The following is a 16,765-nucleotide window of genomic DNA, read 5'->3' as shown; positions in this document are numbered from 1 at the left end:
TAGAGAAATATTTTATATGCCACGTACTTCAAGCTTCGGCTTGGGTATATCAGCGTACCTTGGATTGGAATCAGATAATCTGAAACCTAGAGTTAGGATTAAGGTCCTACCAGCCATTTCAAATGTTGCATTTAGAGTCAGCTTTAGGGAATGTTGTTTGTGCATCCTTGTTTGTACAACTGCGATTGTGTGATATTTTATATTTTCCTTATATTTTCCCAAGACCCTGGGTATATTATTCAAAATTTCCTCTTTGTTTTCAAAACCCAGGTGTATTTTTCTTTTCTTCTTTTAATTTCTTCAATTCTTTTGATCCTGTCTGCAATTCTTCAAATTTTAAATCTTTACCATCTATTTTTAAATTCTTTTCCCTCCTATCTTTCTAACATATCTTCTAATTCTATTTCGGGAATTCTTTCAACTTTCTACAATAAAGTCTCTTTTTGTCAAGAGATACCTGTTATCATCGCAAAATTTTTACTTTTGCGAATCAAACTGACCTTTAAAAAAGATTTTGAAAATAACTCGCCTCCGTTTTTAAAATGCGGGAAAATTCCGTAGAATGGGACTCACCTGTCGGTACGAGGTTCAACCATTCCTGCCACCTTTAACAGGGGTAATTGAACCAAGGATCAATCTTATGCTCTACTCTATTCAACTTGTCTAAATCATATTCTAATTTCTAAATGCACAAAGAATCAGGCATGTGCTATGAATTTTCAGAAAATGCACATTTTGAAAACATGATGTTTGCTTTGAATGATTGAAATATTTAGAAAATGTAAATATTGGAAAATCGTGAATTGGGATTTGAAATATACTTCTGAGAGAAATAAAAATCGATTTTGAAGAATCCTTGACATTTGGTGAAAATCGATTCTGAGAAACTTGGTTTCTCTGAATTCAAACTTTGAACTTGAAAATATAACTTGAAATTTCGAATTTTGAACTTGAGAAATACTTGAAACATACTTTGAGATTTTCATATTCTGAGAAAATCGATTTCTCCATATGACTTAGAAAATTTTGAGAAAATGAAATTCTTTGAATTCAAACTTTGAAATTGAAATTCTAACTTAGGGAATTTGAATTCGGAATTTGGGAAATACTTGAAATATCATTGGCAAACCGATTTTTGAATAAGACTTAGAAAAATTTTGATTTCTCTAACTTCAAACTTTGAAATTGACTGCATAACTTGGAAAATTGAGTTTATGAACTTGAAAAACACTTGAAATATTCTTTGAAATTCAATGCTTTTGGGAAAATCGATTTTGCTATAAGACTTAGGGGATTTTGAAAAAATGAACTTCTTTGAATTGAGATTGGAATTGGAAAATGCATGAAATGAATGAATATGGATTTGAGGAATTGAGAAATACTTTTTGTATTTTTGAGAAATGCAGTGCATTTTGAAGTTAGCCTAAGAGTGTAGGCTGAATGTGGCTAATGTGAAGATCATCAATCTAAGTATCATTCATATTCTGACTATGGCCATAAATACGAATTCCACCAAGTTTATAAACTTCATAAAAGCTAGTGTATGTTCCATTCGTGTAGACCATGGTGAATTTATAAAAATATGCATGAATCATCATCCATCACACATTAACATTATTAAAAAAATAAACTATATGCAATGCTGCCTAGGCTAAGCAGGAAATGTAAATTCTTATTCCAAAGTTTAATTACAAGTTACATCACTATTGAAATTTAAATACATGAAAAATAAAGTCTTCAATGTACCTACAAAACTAGAAAACTTGGTTAATGAAAATATGTTGGCTTTTCTAGATTTATCCAACAATATCAAGAAATTATTGGATTTTGCTAGATATAAGCCTTTTTGCCATGATTCCCTTAAATCAAAATGATAAAATATGAAGAAATAATAAAGGTAAAATATGAAATTTCGAAATTGGGGTCAAAATGACCAAAATACCCCTAATAACAAGACTATGGCCTTGAAATTAGGGTTTTTAGAAAGATATTTTGATAAAATGCAAGTTTTGAAATTTGAATAGAATAAACTCAAACCAAATATGCTATGACATGATTAAAAATATGAAATTAGGGTTAGGGATTTCGAAATTTAGGTCAAATGACCAAATTTCCCCCGATAGCAAGACTATGGCCTTGAAATCAGGGTTTTTAGAAAGAGATTTTGGTAAAAACTTAGGTTTTATGCACTAAATGAAATCAAATGAGCACAAAATTAAACCTAAAGCATCCTAATATGATTATGAACATGATTAAACCCTAAAAATATATGCTTATGCACGAAAATCCATGAATATCACAAATTTTGTGATTTTTGCAGTGTTTTTGGATCTTTCAGGAACCCAGTTTTGCAATTTGCTTGATTCAGCCATCAAATGGATTCCAAAATCCATAAAAATTGGTATATGCACTTTTTATAACCCTAATGTCGAATTGGAATCATAAAAATAATTTTTTGACATTAAATTAATCCGAAAATTGCATTAAACCCTAAAAATATGCTATTTTTGACCTAATTCACCAACCAATTTCAATCCAAGACCTGAACCAGGGGTCAAATCTCCATGGAAATTTATGAAATTTTACAGAGACTAACTAGAAAGGAAAACAGAGATTTACCAAATTACAGATCTGGAAAAGCATCTCCGGTTAGGGAGAAACCTTTCCGGCAATCTGAGCTAAAATATATCACTTTTAACAGGGATTAAAACAGATACTTCAGATTGAAAATACAGAAATAAATAGCAATCCTAAACAAACATCTCTGAAATTTTAGTGGTGAATAGTAGACAGAAAAATAACAATACTCACTTTATACAGATCTAAAATCGGATCTGTGGTTTGGGATTTATGACTAACACAAGTCTGATTAGGGTTTTGGTAAACCCTAACGAGTTTTAAATTTAAAAACAGATTCTCTAAAAGGGGAAAAATACTAAACAGTGATAAAAAAATCCGAAAATTTCACAGCAGACCGATCTACTCAATGTAAATCCATAGCACTTTACAGATCTAAAATCGAATATAAGATGAGAGAAATATCATCACAGCAAGTTACCTTCTTGATTTTAACCACGATTTTAAAGCTTTAAAAACCCAGTTTGATGTCTGATTTTTTTGACAGGGTTCCCGAAGTCCAAAATCTCTGATTTTTTACAGTAGTTTAATCACATATGCATGCATCACATATAAAAAATTCAGAAATAAATAACAAGGATTTGAATCCTAAACAACATGCTCTTTTCTGTTCTAAACTAAAAACACACAGAAATTTGATAAAACCCAATAAAGCATGCATTAATCAATGAAAACAATAAAGAAAATACCAAAACAGTAAAATAAATTTGATTTCTATGCTGGAAAACGTGTAATAAACATGAATAAGCAAATAAATAAATAAAATACAGGGAATCCATGGCTGAAATTTGCTTTCACCTTTGAAATCATGGATTTAACCCATTTAACGGGTAAATCTCACGTTTCGTCGGTTAAGAACATGAAAAACGTACCTCTCATCGATTCTAATGGATTAGAATCCTTGAAATCACCCTCAAACTGAGTTAGATCATCTTCTTGGGTCGATTTTGGGGTTCTTGGATGAAATCCATGGTTAAATCCATGAAGGGGATGGCACCAATGGCTAAAAGTGATTTAAAACATGAAAAAGTATTGAATAAAACAAAAAAATATTAAAAATATTACCTTGGTGCTTGCAGCTTCAATGGAGGAAGGTGGAGATGCTGGAGAGGAGAGAGAGAGTCATGAAAATTTGAGAGAAAAAGAGCCCTCTTTGACCCCCTTTAGGTCCCCTATTTATAGATTTTCAAAAAGTCACTTAATTAGGGTTAATTAAGAGGTTTTTCATTTTTTCAGGACTCTTTCTAATAAATCCACTAAGGGCAACAATTTTTTGGAGAATTATAGCCTAAGTGGGACTCTAATTAATCCCTAATTAGCCCCTAACTAAACCTAGAAAACCCCCAAATGTGATGCCACTTGGCATCTTTCACATTTGGTTTTTTAAAAACCTTTAAAAACACTAGTTTTAAAAACTAAACTTCAAAATGGGTTTTCAAAATGATATTAACTCTTCTAAACCCCTAACACTAACCAAGACACTGACTAACCCTAGTCTAACCTTGACTTCTTCAAATGTGGCGCCACCCCGAGTAGGCCCCTCTTGAATTTTCAAAAACTATCTTAAAACTTGAAAATGAGAGGATTTTCAAAAGAGATTCAAAAGTAGTCTTGAAATCAAAAGTTTTGAAATGGCATAGAGTCTTGACTGAGTCAGAACTCCTCTAGATACGGCACCAACGTGGTGGGCCCCACATCGAAGTTTTGAAAAACTTGAAATAAATACTAAAAATGGCTTTAAAAAAAAAGTTTAAAATCAATAGTTGAAATTCAAAGTTTTGAAAATAGAGTTCTAAGCAAACTGGAACTCTGGGCTAGAGTCCTGGATTTATAGGACTCTTTGATTTTGGTTTTTAAAAGCCAAATGAAGGAGTTTTTGAAAAGATTTAATCGAAAATGATGAAATAAGTCAGAAAATACTGTTAGGGTTAGACTCCTAACTCAATCAAAACTCTGAAATAGAGTCCTGAATTAACTGGACTCTACAAAATGACCTAACTTTCGAAAACAAATGGAAATAAATGAAAATGGAATAAAAACAAACTTCAAAACAGACTCTTGACTGGACTAGGACTCCAGGACAGAGTCCTGATCGGACTGAAACTCTAGATTTTTTTGGTATTTTTCTGAAAAACAAATGAAAGAACTTGTGAAAGCAGTGAAAACAATAACAAATATTGAAATAAGACAGAGTTCTGATTCAACTGAGACTTTGAGGACAGAGTCCTGATTGAACTAGGACTCTCAGATTTTGGATTTTCTGAGAAAACAAATGGGAGGATTTTAAAAAACAGTTAAAAACAAGATGAAATTGAAGTTTTGGTTCAGAGTCCTGATCTGATTAGGACTCTCAGAAAGAGTCCTGATTCAATCAGAACTCTAAGAATTTTGGCTTTCTGATAAACAAATTATGAAATTTAAGCAAAGCTTTTGAAAATCAGTGAAAATGAAGTATGAAAACAAATTTTGGACTGAGTCCTGCTTCGATCAGGACTCTGGGGTAGTGTCCTAATTTGATCAGGACTTTGAGATAAAACCTCAGAATTTTGAAATTCTTTGATAAAAGTGTAATAGTTTTGGTAGATTGAAAGATTTCTGAAAGATTCTCTCAAAATTAAAATCAGGATCAGAGTCCTGATCCAACTAGGACTCTCTGAACAGAGTCCTGTTTTGATTAAAATTCTGAGTTTCTGACTCATTTTGAAGGATTTTGAAAGATTTGATTGAAAATGGATAAAATAGTTGTAAAAGATTAGAGTCCCAATCCAATTAAAACTCTAAAGAAGAGTCCTGATCCAACTGGACTCTGGAAAAAGAGTCCTAATCCAACTAGGACTCTAAAATTTTTGAGATTTTTGATAAGTAAAGGAATCTAGAAGCGACACCACCTAAATGGGTCTCATCTGAGAATTGAAATCAATTGAAATTGAGTTTGAAATGAATCCAGATTATTTTCGGAGAAAAAATTTCGAAATGTAAGGTCCCGGGGGTTGGAAAATGACAGAATGTTGAATAAAAACACAGGTTTTGAAATTGATTTTTGAAAGAAAAAGTTTTAAAAACTCAAATCTGGATTGAAGGTTTTGAAAACAGGAGTGCTGGATCTCGAAAATGAGATGTAATGACATGCAATGCTATGCAATGCGATGAAATGATATGCAAAAATGTATGCCGTGATATGCAATTACATATGAAATGGACAAACACTGGACGAGGGTGAAAATTTGGGGTGTTTACAGATGCCCCTCTTTGCTGCTAAGCCGGTTGAAAGCCGAGCTTAGTGGCAAAGAAAACACACCAAATTTGAACCATAAAAATGCCCCAGTTAGACTGGGTATGAAAGAATTAATTCAAATGATGATATTAGATATGAAATGGAGAATTTTGTTTCGAAAGAAGTGAGATTCAGGTTTTGCCCTTAGCCTGGATGGGACGGGAAATACCTCGTGTGGAACGAAGCTCAGGCTTAACCTTTAACTTGATTGGGAAATGAAATACCTCATCACGTGAGGCTCAGGTTTGTACCCTTGACCTGATTGGGCAATGAAATTGTAATACCTCATCAAATGAGGCTCAGGTTTATACCCTTAACCTGATTGGGCAGAAAATGGAATACCTCATCAAAGGAGGCTCAAGTTTATACCCTTAACCTGATTGGGCAGAAAATGGAATACCTCATCAAAGGAGGCCCAGGTTTATACCCTTAACCTGATTGGGCAGAAAATGGAATACCTCATCAAAGGAGGCCCAGGTTTATACCCTTAACCTGATTGGGTAGAAAATGTAATACCTCATCAAAGGAGGCCCAGGTTTATACCCTTAACCTGATTGGGCAGAAAATGGACGGAATCCTCGAAAAAAGAGACCGTGATGGAACCTTCGGATTTCTGCACAATGAATCTGATAGGGGTTTTGCAAAAGGAAGGAAATTGGGGTCCCTAAAGTTTGAAAAGGGATTGATTTTGGGCGCCTCATTGCTGAGACTAATTAACTTTTGAAATTGCCTTTTACTGAAATTGGTGACTTAACCTCAAGCCGAAATTGGACTGTCTATGGTGGGACAGTGGGGACACAGGGAAGTGTGCAAATCTGAGAGCCCGTGCGCTCAGATTATACCAAAGAAGGGAAGGAATCTTGAAAACTCCCGTAATCAAGTCCTAAAAAGGGATGGTGTCAGAATGCGCCAAAGATGAACCTCAAGCTCTCGCTTCATGCCAGGATAGCTAGAAAATATTGTCAAAATGTTGAAAATTATTGTTGATTCAAAATAATTGAAACTGATGCACATTGTTTTGAAAGTATTTCCTCTTTTCTACCTGAAGTATTATCTCCGACTGGGCTTAACTCCGCAGAATCAAGATTCGAATTCAAATTGCTTGCGATTGGCTTTCTTTCAAGGAAGCTATCAATTTCCTTGATATGGACGGGAAAGAAAATATTCTTGATATTGCGAGAGCTATTGGTGAAAGAATATTGATAAAAGAATTTCACAAAATTAAAGAAGATTCTTGATAGATTTGGCAGTCTGATATCTTGGGATTCTTTTCTCATGATGATCTTTCTGCACTCTTTTTTTTTTTTAGCAGATTGGAGCTCTCTTGGATTTTCGGGAATTACATCATCCTTCATTTTGGAGATGTCCTGACTTGTCTCTCTCTTTTTTTTTTTGGAAGGGTACATCACAAACTCCTTCATCTCAGAGATGTTCCGATCCTTCTTTTCTCTCAGGGATTATCTTGGCTCTTTGGTAGGAAATCTCTTGATGATAGCAGAAATTAAATATCTTTTAGGGTTTGTCGGTAGGCTCATCACACTCGCCTTCATCTCGACGGTGATCTGAACTTTCCCTGGAAGGATCCGTCACAAACTCCGTCATCTTGGAGATGATCCAAATCTTCTTTGGCCCCGGGGGTCGACTCGCTTAATTCGCCTTTATCTTGACGACAATTGAGAGATCCCTTTTGCAGATATTTAACTGCAGCTTAGGTGATTGAGGAGATATGGAAATCGAGTGGATTTTTCTGTGTCACCCAGGATATTTCGACTGCTTTATTTTTCAAGAATGAACTTTAAAAATGTGCCATTGACTGCGATCAATATCGATCACTCATGGCTTTGCAACAATATTGAATCCTCTTTGCTGGCCATATCGCGAATTTATTCTTCATCCTTTTTGGTTGGCCAATAAAAAGATTTTGAACTTTGAATCCTTTTTCGTGAAAGCATTGCCCTTTCGAAAGTAATAGTGGAGGTATTCTGAAGTAATAATTTTGTGCAATAAAGATTTTTGAAATCAACAAATATTTAATGACAAATTGGCAAAATTTTCTTGAAATCCTTTTGTAAAATCGAGCATTTGATGCACAACGCAACACATCTATGACAAAAATTCTCTTCTCCTTTCCCCAAAGGAGAAGATTCAGAAATTAGAATTTGGGAATTACTCCTCTCTTCCCTAAAGAGGAGGTGTTTGCAAAACAAACTTTCGAAGAGAAATTAAGCTTTCGTCAAAACTTCCTAATATTAGGCTTCTCTTATGGAAAGGGGGCCGGAATTGGTGAGGTTGGTAAATTGATCATGAAAGAACGAGTTCATCACACTCTCCCAGAAAAGAGGGTCCCTCATGATGAAATGGCCTAGTCTAAAATTATGGGGCCACAAGGAAAGCAAATCTCCGTCGAGTCTCTCTCTATAAAAAGGGTTCCTTGTGTGAAATTTGGAATTTTGTTTTGCAAACGGTTCACAAAGACACGAGTCCCTTCAAACTCTCCCTGAAAAGGGGCTAAGTGAACGAATTGGATAGCATGCGAAAAGAGCGAGCTCCCTCGAACTCTCCCTATAAAAAGGGTCTCTCGCAAGAGAAAATGATTGAAATTGTATTGGATGACCAAAAGGGTCAAATTTTGGAAATTGGTGATCATGCATATAATTCAGGGTTTATTAACATTTAAATATGCATGATTTTATGAAATAATGTTTCAAAAACCCAATTTTATGTTAGTTTTTGAGTAAATGTGCTAAAATAATTTAAAATTAGAAAATGAATAAAAAAATAGTTTTATTTTACATTCTTATGCCTATTTTTAGTTTTAGTTGGTTTTAGTTTTTATTAAAAAGAAAAAAATTAGAAAAATAGTTTTATTCATTTTAAGTGTTGTGTTTTTTTTTAGAAAAGAAAAGAAAAAATATAGTAGATTAGTTTTGAAGTTCTTTTATAAAGAGTTTTGTTTTTGAAAATTTTCACAGTTTTCTTTACTTTTGAAAAGAATAAAAATAAAAATAATAATAAAAAAAAATAAAAAAAATAAATATACAAACCGGGTGGAACCGGTTTGTATTTATAAAAAGAAGAAAGTAAAAACCAAACCGGTTGGAACCGGTTTGGAAGTTTTGAAAATAAAAAGGGGTTGTTTCAAACCGGTTCCAACCGGTGTAAACCCTTTTAAAAAGGGGCGTACAACAGATCGGAGGGGGCTCCAATTTTGTGCGCCAGAATGCTTTTCCCCCTCTGATTTTCCCATCTTCCTTCTGTTTTTCCTAATTGCCGGATTCCCTCTTCTTCTTCTTCTTCTTCTTCTTCTTTTTCCAGCAGCAGCAGCAGCCGATCATCCTCATCCGGTAGCAAGGAATTTTCCAGTCGATTGCGGCGCCTGAAGTGGAAGCCACATCTTTTTCCGGTAAGTCAGTCTTCTTCTTCTTCTTCCTCCGATCTTCGGTTCCTCACCTTCATCCTCATCTTTCTTTCTTTTCAATCGTTCTTGTTTACCATTGTTTACAGAAAAAAAAACGAAAAAAATATAATAAATAAATAGATCATTTGATTTTTGTTTACAGCAAAGAAAAATGAAAAAAATATATGCATCAGATTCAATTTCTTCTTTCCTGGTGTTTTTCTCATCTGTCGGTTTTTGATTTGTCTTGATTCAGCAAATTTGTTTTTTTTCTGCAACAAATTCTGTTATATCGTGCATTTTTTTTCTGTGATTTTCTGTATGCAATCTGTGTGAGTTTCAATTTTTTTTTTCAAATTCTTTGTTGTTTTTAGCTTGTTTATGCTGCATTTTTGCTATAGTATACATTAGATTGATCTCAATTTCTATTATGCAAATTTTTTTCATGTTTTCATTTCAGCAATTCTTTGTTTGATTCCATTGTCTCATGAATTTTTTTTCTGGTTTTATTCATTCTTTGATTTTTCATTTCTTGATTTCCTTGTATATCTTTTAGATTTCATCGTAGTTGTTTAGATCATCTCATTTCCTGTTTTAATTTTTTAGTTTAGATCTGCAAGTGTATTTCCAGTATAATCTGTAGTATCGTAGATTTAAATTCTGTTTTACAATTCAGTTTTTGAAACCGATTCCTTGTTCTCCAGTTTCCATTTCATATGTTGTTTTTCTTGAATTTTCAGTAATTTTACAATACTTTTCATTGCATTAAATTTCTGTGTTTCTTTTATTATTCAGTCATTTTCCTGTTTTGTTTTTTTTAATTCCTGTCTCTTTCATTTCTAATTCTGTTTGTTTTTTCATTTTATTGAATCTCTTGTTATTTCATTACATGCATTGTCTAATTTTTTAATACATTTCAATTCATTTTTTAGTATATAGTTAAGTTTCTGTATTTTTGATATTGCATTTCCCTATGCTAATTAGGTAATAGTTGTTGATTGAATTGTCTGTGTTGTTAATTTGGTCAGTTAATTGAATTCTCTATTTTGTGAAAATTGCTTAGTTGTCTTTTATATTACTCTTAGTTTTAGAATTACTCAGTTAATTAACATTAGTTTAATATAGTTTTAATGGTCATTAGTTTCTTTTGATGCTATATTTCAATGTTCTTAGCATTTAGCTAGTTTAATATTGTTTTTACTTCTATTTCTGGTACTGCTCGTGTTCCTTTGAATTGTGCAGGATAGCACAGGAGTGGAGTGGAAGCGATTACGTGACACGAAGTACGAAGAATAAAGTCTGTTTGCTTTTATTTTTAGAATTAGGAATTTTAATTGGGTTTGTAAATATTGCACTTTATGCCCTCTGCGAAGGGTATTCATTTGTTGTAATAGCTAGTTGTGTTTACTTTTCTGAACATTTTACATTTCCATAATTCGGCAATAAAGATTAGTTTAGACTTGTGTACTTGAATACGATATATTCCCGTTCCCTGAGTTCGACCCGGTCTCATCCATTAGTGAGAACCGGTTTTTATTATTTGATGTCTGGTTTTCACATGCTTTTCATATAAAAATCTTTTCAAAATTTACAACGATTGCAAGAAGACACCAAATTTTTGGCGCCGTTGCCGGGGAACGGCGTAATATTAGTATTCACTTTATTGCCTAGTGTTTGCTTTGCATTTAGGTTTAGAACCACGTATGTGCATATCTTAGAGAAGAGCTTACTTTTCTGCACAGCCCACCTATTAGGATTCCCTTAGAGGTGACTGTGTACGATTGGTACCGTACACATAGATTTTATATTTCTTTGCATAATCTCTGTTATGTGTAACTGCGTGGTGTTTGTTTAGTTTTTGTTGTTTTTAGTTTACTCGCTTTGTGGTTTGCGTGGTTTGGCCGCTTAGTGCGTTAGTTAGGTAGAAAACCCAAAGTTAGGACGTGAGCTACACCGGTCTACTCTAAGGTGTATGCAAGGGCGACGCTCACTTGACCCTGAGCTGGTAGAGCCGATTGAGGACCCCGAGTCCCTTATTAGGAGAGCCCAGAGATCTGCAACCATGGCTGAGAATCAACAGATTACTCGTCCCCTTAGGGAGTACTTCATGCCTAACACCTATACTCCCGCCTCCTGCATCACAAGACCTGATGTAGGAGCAAATCAATTTGAGATTAAGGCCAGTGTAATCCAAATGTTACCTTCATTTTATGGCCTTAGCAATGAAGATCCATATCGTCATCTCGACGAATTCTTAGAGATTTGTTCTACAGTGAGAATAAACAACTTTGGAGATGATGCTATGAGGTTGACCCTGTTTCCCTTCTCTCTGAAGGATAAAGCCAAACACTGGCTGAAGGCATTAGATACAGTTAGAATTACCACGTGGGAACATATGCAAAGAGAATTTTTAAAGAAATATTTCCCAATCAGTAAGACGAATCAGTATCGAAAAGCCATCACCAGTTTTACGCAAATAGAGGGGGAACTGTTTCATGAGACTTGGGAGAGGATGAAGGATCTTCTCCGCAAGTGTCCCCACCACCAGGTGCCTCGATGGCAACTGGTGTAATATTTCTATGACGGTCTTACTGAGAAGAATCGTCAAATGGTTGATGCCGCATGTGGGGGCACTTTCATGCTCAAGAGTGAGGATGAAGCGTGGTTGCTCTTTGAGACATTAAGCGAGAATTCGATGCACCACGCGACAGCTTCACGGTCTGATAGAGTTACACCTGTACATGATAGTGCTAAGAAGGCAGGTATTTTCGAAATAGGGATGAACCTTGAGTTAAGCAACAAGGTAGACCAACTATCCCAGAAATTAGATCAATTATTGTTGGGTCCCTCTCCTGCCATGCAGGTGTGTGCGTTGTGTGCGAGTCCTGCACACCATGTTCTCCAATGTCCAGCTGCGCCATAGTATCCTGAGTTTGTCCAAGAGCAAGCTCAGATAGCTCAAAACTTCGCTAGGCCCGCACCCAATCCATTTGCCAATACTTACAACCCGGGCTGGCGAAACCATCCAAATTTCTCATGGCGTAACTCACAGGCTCAAGCCCCTAACCCTTCCCATAGTCAATCCAGACAAGGTGGTTATACACCTGGATTTCAAAGATCCAATGACCCTCCAGCCCAACCTGCTTATACTCAACCCCATTTTCAGGAGCCTTCATCTAGTCAATCTTTTGAGGATAAGATTTTGCAAGCTTTGAGCTCACATACCCAGTCGATTGCAAAGTTAGAAACTCAAATGGGGCAGCTCGCTGAAGCACTTAGCAGGAGAACTGAGGGAGCATTGCCTAGTCAGCCTATAGTTAACCCTAGGGGTAAAGAACCTCTGCAGAGTTTACATATGACAGATACACATCAAGAGCAAGCTCAGGCAGTAGTAACCCTTAGAAGTGGGAAGCAGTACCATTCGAGGGAGGCTGCAGAAGAAAGAGAGAAGATAAGTAAGAAGCAGCCTGTCCCTAATGTTGTACCCCAGGAAAGCGAGAAGGTTCTTCCATTTGAGCCTTCCACAACCCATATTCCTAAAGCCCCCTTTCCTGAGGCGTTAGAGAAACCGAGAGCATTAGGTAAGTCGGGAGTAAACATGCAAGAGATGCTTGAGATATTCAAGCACGTCCATATAAACCTTCCCTTACTAGATGCCATCCAGCAAGTCCCTGCATATGCAAAGTTCCTCAAAGAGCTTTGTACGCAGAAAAGGAAGTTGAGGTCCCATGCGCAGAAGAAAATATATTTGACGGAGCAGATCAGTGCAGTATTGCAACACCAGACTCCACCCAAACTTAAGGACCCAGGGACCCCTATCATATCATGTGTCATAGGAAACATTACTGTTGAGCGTGCTTTGCTTGACCTTGGGGCAAGTGTTAACATTTTGCCGGGTTTCTTCTATGACAAATTTGGATTGAAAGAGATGAAATCTACACCTATGACGCTTCAATTAGCAGATAGATCGATTAAGGTCCCGAGAGGGATACTTGAAGATGTGTTAGTCAAGGTGGAGGATTGTTATTTCCCTGTCGACTTCGTGATATTAGATATGGAGGGAGTTGATAGCATCAGACAGACTCCTATTATTCTTGGTCGCCCTTTCCTAGCTACCGCCAATGCGTGCATTAATTGCCGCACTGGTGAAATGGATGTTTCATTTGGAAATAGGAAAATGAGGATGAACATTTTTTGTGCATCGATGGAGTCTGATACTGAAGAAGCTTCTTTTGAGGTTGATATCATTCAAGATATTATAGAAGCTGAACATGATTGGTTGTTGAGTGATCCACCTCAAGAGGAGATTGATGAATCATTCAAAGAGGATCGCCTTGATATGATAGATAGTGAGGCAGATAATGTCAGTGGGATTTGGCATCCTGAACCACTTCCAGAATTAGCTAAGAAGCCCGCAAAGCCATCAATAGAGAGTCCCCCAGAGTTGGAGTTGAAGCCTTTACCAGCTTCACTCAAGTATGTCTTTTTAGGAAAAGAGCAGACTCTCCCAGTTATTATTTCTGCAAACCTGACAGATTCACAGGAGCATCAGTTGTTACAGGTTTTGCATGAGCACAAGGAAGCTATTGGATGGTCTGTGGCGGATTTAAAGGGGTTTGACCCCTCCTTTTGTATGCATCGGATCATTATGGATGAGGGAGCTAAACCTTCAAGAGAATCACAAAGGAGATTAAATCCTCACATGAAAGAAGTGGTGAAGAAGGAAGTAGTTAAATTGTTAGATGCTGGGATTATTTATCCTATCTCCGATAGTCAGTGGGTGAGTCCTACCCAGGTTGTTCCCAAAAAGTCTGGGCTCACTGTGGAAAAGAATGAGAAAGGAGAGAGCATTCCCATGAGGATTACTACGGGATGGCGAGTATGTATTGACTATAGGAAGTTGAACAGTGCAACTAGGAAAGATCATTTCCCGTTACCGTTCATCAACCAAATTTTAGAAAGACTTGCAGGCCAGCAATATTATTGCTTTTTAGATGGATATTCCGGATATAACCAGGTGGCCGTTCATCCCGAGGATCAGGATAAGACGACATTTACCTGTCCCTATGGTACATTTGCATATAGGAGGATGCCGTTTGGGCTTTGTAATGCCCCGGCTACATTTCAGAGATGTATGATGGCGATTTTCTCTGACATGATGGATGATGTCCTTGAGATTTTCATGGACGATTTCTCGGTTTATGGCTCTTATTTTGATAATTGTCTCCAAAAATTATCTCGTGTACTTCAGCGCTGTAGGGAGACAAATCTAGTGTTGAGTTGGGAAAAGAGTCATTTCATGGTACAGCAGGGGATTGTTCTTGGACATATTGTGTCTGAGAAAGGTATTGAGGTCGATAAGGCAAAAGTGGAGACCATTGTCAAATTAGCTCCACCGACCTCTGTGAGGCAAGTGCGTTCATTTTTAGGGCATGCAGGTTTCTATAGACGGTTCATTAAGGATTTTAGTTAGATTTCTAGACCGTTGTGTAACCTGCTGTCGAAAGATCAGTCGTTTGTGTTTGATGATGCCTGTCTGAAGGCATTTTTAGCCCTAAAGGAAGCATTGACCACTGCTCCTATTCTCATATCTCCTGAGTGGTCAGTGCCTTTTGAGATTATGTGTGACGCTTTAGATTATGCGGTTGGAGCTATTTTAGGACAGAAAATTGAGAAACGATCTCATGTTATTCATTATGCTAGTAGGACTCTTTCTGACACACAAATGCATTATACTACCACTGAGAAGGAGTTACTAGCCGTTGTATTTGCACTTGAGAAGTTTCGATCATATTTGTTAGGCTCCAAAGTTATCATTTACTCAGATCATGCTGCATTAAGATATTTGATGAGTAAAAAGGATGCTAAACCGCGTCTCATTCGTTGGATTCTTCTGTTACAAGAATTTGATATTGAGATTCGAGATAAGAGTGGATGTAAGAATCTTGTAGCAGATCATCTGTCTAGACTGACTATAGATTCATCTATTGATCAAGGACAGATTGTTGATTCTTTTCCGGATGAGCAGTTATTTCATGTCAAGCGTTTACCTTGGTTCGCGGATATTGTAAATTTTCTGGTTACTAGAGAGTATCCTGCGCACTGGAATCGGAATGAAAAAGATAGATTTTTTGCGCAGGTGAAACATTATTTTTGGGAGGAACCAGAATTATTTAGATCTTGCCCGGACTAGATGATTCGGAGATGTGTGCCCGAAGAAGAGTATCATTCCATTTTATCCTTTTGTCATTCTTTAGCTTGTGGAGGTCATTTTTCTAGTCGGAAGACCGCTGCAAAGGTCCTTCAGTCTGGATTTTGGTGGCCCACACTTCATAGAGATGCTCACGAATTCTGTAGGAAGTGTTTGCGATGTCAGCAAACAGGTCGCATTACCAAGCGCGACATGATGCCTCTTTTACCTATTCTGATTGTGGAAATTTTTGATGTTTGGGGCATTGATTTCATGGGTCCTTTTCCGACATCATTTGGATTTACATATATTTTAGTGGCGGTTGATTATGTTTCAAAATGGATCGAGGCTGTGGCCACCTGGACCAACGATCATAAAGAGGTGCTTCGGTTTATTAAGCACAACATTTTTAGTCGGTTCGGAGTTCCTAGAGCGATCATCAGTGATGGTGGTACACATTTTCGTAATGTGCAGGTAGCTTCCTTACTTAGGAAATATTCTGTGCATCATCGGATTGCTACACCTTACCACCCACAAACCAGTGGCCAAGTTGAGGTATCTAACAGGGAGATAAAGAGGATTCTTGAAAAGACAGTCAGACCAGACCGCAAGGATTGGTCTCAGCGCCTTGATGATGCCTTGTGGGCTTATAGGACTGCTTTCAAGACCCCGATTGGTATGTCACCATTTCGATTAGTTTTCGGTAAACCTTGCCATCTTCCTGTTGAGTTAGAACATCGAGCATATTGGGCTATAAAAAAATTCAATTTCAACATGACCCAAGCTGGAGTCGAGAGAAAATTACAGTTGAGTGAGCTAGAGGAATTGCGTAATGAAGCCTATGAGAGTGCAAAGATTTACAAAGCTCGAACTAAGCATTTTCATGATCAATATATTGTTAGGAAACAGTTCGAGCCTGGGCAAAAGGTATGGCTTTATCATTCACGTCTTCATCTTTTTTCAGGTAAGTTGAAGTCAAGATGGAATGGTCCATTTGTTGTGCATAGGGTGTTTCCATATGGAGCGATAGATCTTTTTGACCCTCGTACGGGTGCTATTTTTAAAGTAAATGGGCAACGGCTGAAGCCTTATATCTCAGATATTGTGACAGGACAAGACATTGAGGATGTTGATCTTTTAGAAGTTTAGGACTCACACATGTTTGTATATATTTTAAAAATTTTGTAAATATTCATAGAAAAACAATTTTTTTTAAGAGTACTTTCATATAGTTCATGTGCATAATTCATAAACCATAATCATGGTA

Source organism: Nuphar pumila, chromosome 11 (genome assembly GCF_984573655.1).
Source record: "Nuphar pumila chromosome 11, dmNupPumi1.hap1.1, whole genome shotgun sequence".
NCBI classification, from domain to species: Eukaryota; Viridiplantae; Streptophyta; class Magnoliopsida; order Nymphaeales; family Nymphaeaceae; genus Nuphar; species Nuphar pumila.
Note: the sequence above shows the minus strand (reverse complement) of the source record.